Source organism: Onychomys torridus, chromosome 10, assembly GCF_903995425.1.
Source record: "Onychomys torridus chromosome 10, mOncTor1.1, whole genome shotgun sequence".
Lineage (NCBI taxonomy): Eukaryota > Metazoa > Chordata > Mammalia > Rodentia > Cricetidae > Onychomys > Onychomys torridus.
Window position 1 is genome coordinate 85677037 of NC_050452.1, and position 7414 is coordinate 85684450.

Consider the following 7414-nt stretch of genomic DNA (forward strand, 5'->3'; position numbering starts at 1 on the left):
ACTCCATAGCATGAGCATGCCCCCACACAGAAACATACACAGAAATAAATGAGTATGAAAATATAAGTAAATAAAATAACAAAAAATAAATCTGGAAAAACATGCTGCATCTTTTAAATATTCTCTATTCATGTGCATGACAAATTTAGAAACAATCTATAAAATTATCCACATAACACTATTGCTTTCTGTATGCATGTGCTTATTAAATGTAATTGTTAATCTTCATTATCAACTCGATGGAATTAGAATCACCATGGAAACATACCTCCTGCTATATCTATGACAGTGTTTTACAGAAAGGCTTGACCAAGCAGAGAAACCCACCCCCAGCGTGGGCAGCAACATTCCATGGGAGCAATATATGAAAAGGGGTTGGGGAAGGAGAAGGTGAGTGGACTAACGGCATTAACCACTCTGTGATGTCTGACTGTGGATAAAGTATGAGCAGCTGCCCCAAGCTCCTGCTGCCATGACATGGCCAGCTTGAACTGAAGGGCAGAATAAACTGCCACTTGCTTTCTTCAGGTATGTTGTCACACAAATAAGAAGCTAATGTGTGCATCATGGATGTTCATTCACCTCAAATTAAACCTGTGCTTCTTAACTCACACCTTGCTAATGTTCCCCTACCAGACACTTTCTCACTCTTCCTTAGCCTGCTCTATTCCTGTTCAGGTGAAGTTTGCAAGCACTCCTGTTCAGAAAACACCGCCGGAAGTCTTTGTGTTAGCCTGGTGTTTCCTAGTCTTTTGTTTCTTTTCAGCTATGGTAAGAACTTTCGAGTGTCAACAGAACATTTTCAATAAACTTGGGAGAAAAAACCCCAGATGCTTCAATATACTGGCACTGCAACTCACTCTTCCAAGTGTCAGCTGTATGAGACGCGTCTAAAAAACTGAGTGAAGCTAATGACACTCACATTGTCTAACACTAGTGAATGTTTAAAATCAGCGTAACAGGTCCCAGTGTTGAACTAATAACTCAACGCTGAGAGAAATAATCATGGAGAATTGGCAGAAGTGCAATTATTTGCTAATACAATAATCAGTATGCCTTGAGTGAGAGACAACTACAAAATACTGTAGGGCATACCTGAGATTTTTAATATCACCAAGAAAACAACCTATGTAAGTATAAAACAACTGCTCTGGCAGAGGCAGGTGGATCTCTGAGAGTTCAAGGCCAGCAGGATCTACACAGCAAATTCCAGACAGGCCTACATAGAGAAGCAAACAGCAGAAGCAAAGCTGCTTCTTCAGTCCAGCAAAACTTTATAAATATGATAATTAGACATGAGATCTCAGTTGAATATAATAATTCCATTTACTAAACAGTGTAGATTGAACTGTAGGGATATTACCACCACCACGCCTAGTAAGAGAGGAACTGATCTTTGCAGTCAGAATTTCTGAGTAACTAGAATTTTTTTCACTCTTACATGGATTTTGGTACTTGATAACTAGCCTGAATGTTCTCCATTATTATCCCCAGTTTTGTAATCTCAGGCTTTCGGGGACTGAGGTAGGAGGTTCAAGAGTTAGGACCAGCCTGGATCTCCAAAGAGGGTCTCAAAGCAAAAGAAACTTCAAGAACACATCAGAACAATTATCCACCATGATCAAGTAGGCTTCATCCCAGGAATGCAAGGGTGGTTCAACATACGAAAGTGTGTCAATGTAATGCACCATATAAACAAACTCAAGGAAAAAAAACACATTATCATCTCACTAGATGCAGAAAAGGCCTTTGACAAAATCCAACACCCCTTCATGATAAAGGTCTTGGAGCGATCAGGAATACAGGGAACATACCTAAACATAATAAAGGCAATCTACAGCAAGCCAACAGCCAACATCAAATTAAATGGAGAGAAACTCAAAGCAATACCACTAAAATGAGGAACAAGGCAAGGCTGTCCCCTCTCCCCATCCTTATTCAATATAGTACTTGAAATTCTATCCAGAGCTATAAGACAGCATAAAGAGATTAAGGGGATACAAATTGGAAAGGAAGACATCAAGCTCTCCCTATTTGCAGATGACATGATAGTATACATGAGTGACCCCAAAAATTCAACCAAGGAACTGATACAGCTAATAAAAACCTTCAGCAACATTGCAGGATACAAGATCAACTCAAAAAAAATCAGTAGCCCTTCTATTTACAGTACACAAACAGGCTGAGAAGGAAATCAGAGATACATCACCCTTTACAATAGCCACAAATGCTATAAAATACCTTGGGGTTACTCTAACTAAGCATGTGAAGGACCTATATCACAAGAACTTTAAGTCCCTGAAAAAAGAAATTGAAGAAGATGTCAGAAAATGGAAAGATCTCCCATGCTCATGGATAGGCAGGATTAACATAGTAAAAATGGCGATCTTACCAAAAGCAATCTACAGATTCAACGCAATTCCCATCAAATTATCAACACAATTCTTCACAGATCTGGAAAGAATAATATTCAACTTCATATGGAAAAACAAAACACCCAGGATAGCCAAAAGAATCCTGTACAATAAAGCAACCTCTGGAGGCATCACAATCCCTGACCTCAAGCTCTATTATAGAGCTACTGTAATAAAAAACAGCTTGGTACTGGCATAAAAACTGACATGTGGACCAATGGAATCGAATTGAAGACCCTGACATTAACCCGCACACCTATGAACATATAATTTTTGACAAAGAAGCCAAAAATGTACAATGGAAAAAAGAAAGCATCTTCAACAAATGGTGCTGGCATAACTGGATGTCAATGTGTAGAAGGCTGCAAATAGATCCATATCTGTCACTGTGCACAAAACTTAAATCCAAGTGGATCAAAGACCTCAACATAAATCCAGCTACTCTGAACCTGATAGCAGAGAAAGTAGGAAGTACTCTTGAACGCATTGGCACCAGAGATCACTTTCTAAATATAACACCAGTAGCACAGACACTGAGAGAAACCATCAATCAATGGGACCTTTTGAAACTGAGAAGCTTTTGTAGAGCAAAGGACACGGTCAACAAGACAAAGCGACAGCCTACAGAATGGGAAAAGGTCTTCACCAACCCCACATCTGACAGAGGGATGATATCCAGAATATATAAAGAACTCAAGAAATTAGACATCAAAATGCCCAACAGTCCAATTAAGAAATGGGCTCTAGAACTAAACAGAGAATTCTCCATAGAGGAAGTTCAAATGGCTGAAAGACATTTAAGGAATTGCTCAACATCCCTAATTATCCGGGAAATGCAAATAAAAACGACTCTGAGATACCACCTTACACCTGTCAGAATGGCTAAGATCAAAAACACTGAAGACAGCTTATGCTGGAGAGGATGTAGAACAAGGGGAACTCTCCTCCACTGCTGGTGGGAATGCAAGCTTGTACAGCCACTTTGGAAATCAATATGGTGCTTCCTTAGAAAACTGGGAATCCATCTTCCCCAACACCCAGCTATAGCACTCTTGGGCATATACCCAAGGTATGCTCAATCATACCACAAGGGCATTTGCTCAGCTATGTTTGTATCTGCATTGTTTGTAATAGCCAGAACCTGGAAACAACCTAGATGCCCTTCAACTGAAGAATGGATAAAGAAAATATGGTACATATACACAATGGAGTACTACTCAGCAGAGAAAAACAATGATATCATGAGGTTTGCAGGCAAATGGATGGATCTAGAAAAAATCATCCTGAGTGAGGTAACCCAGACTCAGAAGGACAAACACAGTATGTACTCACTCATAGGAGGATACTAGATGTAAAACAAAGATGACTAGACTGCTACACAACTCCAGGGAAGCTACCTAGAAAACGGGACCCTAGGAAAGACCCAAGGATCACCCAATGACAGAGAAATGGATGAGATCTACATGAACAACCTGGATGACAGTGGGAGTAATGAAGGGCAAGATTTGAGGGAAAGAAAGCTTAGGGGAGCAGGAGATCCCAGCTGGATCAAGAAGAGAAAGGGAGAATGAGGAATAACAGACCATGATAAATGAAGACCACATGAGACCACGAATAGGCAGAGTGCTCGAGAGGTCTCCAGAAATCCACAATGATACTTCCTCTGTAGACTGCTGGCAATGGTCAAGAGAAAGCCTGATCTGGCCTAGTCTGGTGATCAGATGACTAAACACCCTAACAGTCGTCTTGGAACTCTCATCCAATAACTGATGGAGGTGGATGCAGAGATCCTCAGCCAGGCCCCAGGTGGAGCTCCAGGTGTCCAACTGTCGAGAAAGAGGAGGGTCTGCAAGAGCGTGAATTGTTGAATCCAAGATTGCAAAAAGCACAGGGACAAATAGCCAAACAAATGGAAGCACATAAATCATGAGCCAAAGGCTGTGGAGCCCCCAGCTGGATCAGGCCCTCTGGATAAGTGAGACAATTGAATAGCTTGATCTGTTTGGGAGGCATCCAGTCTGTGGGACCGGGACCTGTCCTTAGTGCATGAGCTGGCTGTTTGAAACCTTGGGCTTACACAGGGGCACTTTGCTCAGCCTGGGAGGAGATGACAGGACCTGCCTGTACTGAATCCACCAGGTTTAAATGAATCCCCAGGGGTGCCTTGATCCTGGAGGACATGGGAATGGAGGGGAGGGGCTGGGGGGAAGGTGGGGGTGGAGGCGGGAGGGGGGAGGACAGGGGAACCCATGGCTGATGTATAAAATTTTAAAACACATAACAATAAAGAAAAAATATTATTTATTTAAAAAAATGTAAATAATTAAAGGCTTAGGAAAACAATTGAAATGAGAGCCTTAAAAAGTGCTTGTTAAAATTTCAAAAACTATTGTGCTAATGTGGAACCTCCAGTTGGTTCTAGTGGGAAAAGTATCCTGCATAGACGTGGGAAGGCATCGCATAAGCCTTCTTGAGAGAAACAGGGAGGCTTCCACTAGAAGCTGTCCCTGTAGGAACTATGATTTGTTCTGCACTCCTGACACCTTGGGTACAACAGGGGAACAGAAGATTGAGATGTATAAAACAAACATAAGCATGGAATTTTTTTTTTAGTTTAAAATTTTATTTTCTTGTTATTTGTAAAAGTACACGAATAAATAAATGTCTCTACTTCAAGACATGAGAAATCATAACAAAATAATTGCTAGCCAAGGCACTGTGCCTTACAAAAAGACATAAAATGTCCAAGAGATATTCACATTACAGTTATTAAAAAGTCAACATCAGAAATGCTGCCCACATAGTGGGAAAACACTGGAAAATAAGTAATAGCTATTCCATTCTTCTCCATACTTACAAAATTGGTGTGTGCATGCACAATCCTACCTTGAAAGTGATCTGACTGCGTGTCTGGGTCCCCCATTTGTCCCCAGCCTCTATCATAGGAGAGGCATGATGTAGCTGGAGCCTAACTTACTCCCTCAGACAGTAATGAGGGAAAAGCTTTAAAAATCCATCACTTTCCAACTACGTAAGTAAAACAACTTTGACTTAACACATTAAAATCACCTTGTAAAATGTTACAGTGAATTGCCAAACATACTGATATCTTTAAATATCACAACAGACATAACATTATCTGAGAATTGAAAAATAAATAAATAAATAAATACATGTATAAATAAATAATTAAACAGGAAGACACATCAGGATCAATCCAGGCTTCCTGGGTGCTGTTTGTTTTCTTTCTTCTCTTAGGTTCTTCTCCTTCAGGTACAGCAGCCCACACTCCGGTTCTTCCCAGGTCAGTTAGCCTTGCCTCTGTGAGGAGAAAATGCGTGCCGTTAGGAGGTATCGGAAGACTGGTTGCAGAACTCTCTTCTTTCACCTTCTTCATCTGGACCTTGTCTGATTCTCCCAATGTAATCACCTCTAACCGCTCGCGCCCCGGGGGGAATTGTTACCTAAGCCCGTCTAGCAATAAGCATTCTGGATGCTTTGAAATTACAGTAGTAGAGTTGGGCTTCCGATTGTACTAGCTTCACACAGTCCGAATGATAAAGACGTGGCTTCCCATGTAGAGTAAACACGACTAGCACCTATTATTGTTTCGTTTCACTCAGACAGGATAAGAGGGAGAGTCTACACTTGAACTTCAAAAATGGTCTCACTCTAAAACCTCTGTTCTTCATCAGGAAGCCTCCAAAGGAACAAGCGACCCAAGCCAGGAGTTACACTTCAGCTCAAAGACATGAAAGGTCAGGGATAAGTACTGCGTCTCAGTAGACAAGAGGCTTGACAATACCACTAGTCAATTCTACTTAATCCTTAGGGATCCACACAACGACCATCCATTAGAGTAGGACTTTTGAGTGTGTAGATGGTAGAAGCAGGTCATGTCTTTCTGACACCAGAGCAAACTGATGATCACGAGGCAAAGTTAACTACAAAAATAATAATCTGGGTATCTGGTCTATAGTTAACCTTGATTTTCCCCTGATAATATTTTCAGGAATCAGACCACAGTACTCCGACCAAGACTCCAGTCAAGTGGAAGCACAACTCGGGACTCACTTGTTCAGTATCTTTTGGATGATCTTCCGAACCAAGGGGGCTTCAGGGTCGAGGCACACTTCCTGACCGTCCTTGAGAGTGGCTCTGCAGAGAGAAAGAAGGACCCTTATCAGATCTGAGGTTCTGCTGAATGAGCATGGGGATGTAAGAGGGTCTGGGCGACCTTGGCAGGGTCAGAGGTTGCCGGGGGAGACACTCACATGACTTCCGTCTGGGTGCAGTGGGGTCCTGGGGGCGTCACCTTCAAGCTCTGGATAGTCTTGAAATCGATCCTTTGAATGGTCTTCAGGCACTGACAGCGCAGCTCAGTGGCCAAAACCGCTCCTGTGGGAAAAGACACTGGGTCAGCGGGGCTGTGGCCGGCTGCGCCCACCTGAGGCTCCTCCGGGGATGGCAGCCGCGGGTCCCACCTGTAGCCTGGTGGCTGGTGGCCAGCAGCAGCAGCAGCAGCAGCAGCGCTGTGCGGAGGAGGAGCGGGCGGGTGGCTGGGGCCATGGCGCTGAGAAAGGAGTGTGGTTGGAGTCTGGAGCGCAGGAGCTGGCTGGAGACTCAGTGGTGCGATCTGAGGTTCTGGAGCTCCGCGAGCCCTTTTTATGCACGGTGGCTGGAAAAGCCCGAACCCCGGGCTGGGGAAATTCCCAGAGCTTAGGGTCTCCGCATCAGGAAGAAGGACAGCGCCCCGCCCCTCAACTGTGTAGGCTGAGGACACCCGCAAGCGCGTGCTGCCTGCCTCATCTTACTGCCCTTCCCTGAGGGACCCTGGGACGTCCCTCTCCAAACCCTCAAGAGGAAGGAAGTGACCTCTGAGCTGCAGTGACCACCTGATAGAGATAGTGGTCACTCAGTGAGTGACTTCTCACAGGGATGATGTCATCAGTCAGTGGAGACATAATAGCTGTGGGGAACTTTAGTCATTAGGACTGGAG

General features: G+C 43.3%; 1 pseudogene; it reads right to left on the reverse strand.

The window, feature by feature from the left end:
• Window positions 1-6460: 6460 nt before the first annotated feature.
• On the reverse strand, window positions 6461-6995 carry LOC118591935 (annotated as a pseudogene).
• Window positions 6996-7414: the final 419 nt, after the last annotated feature.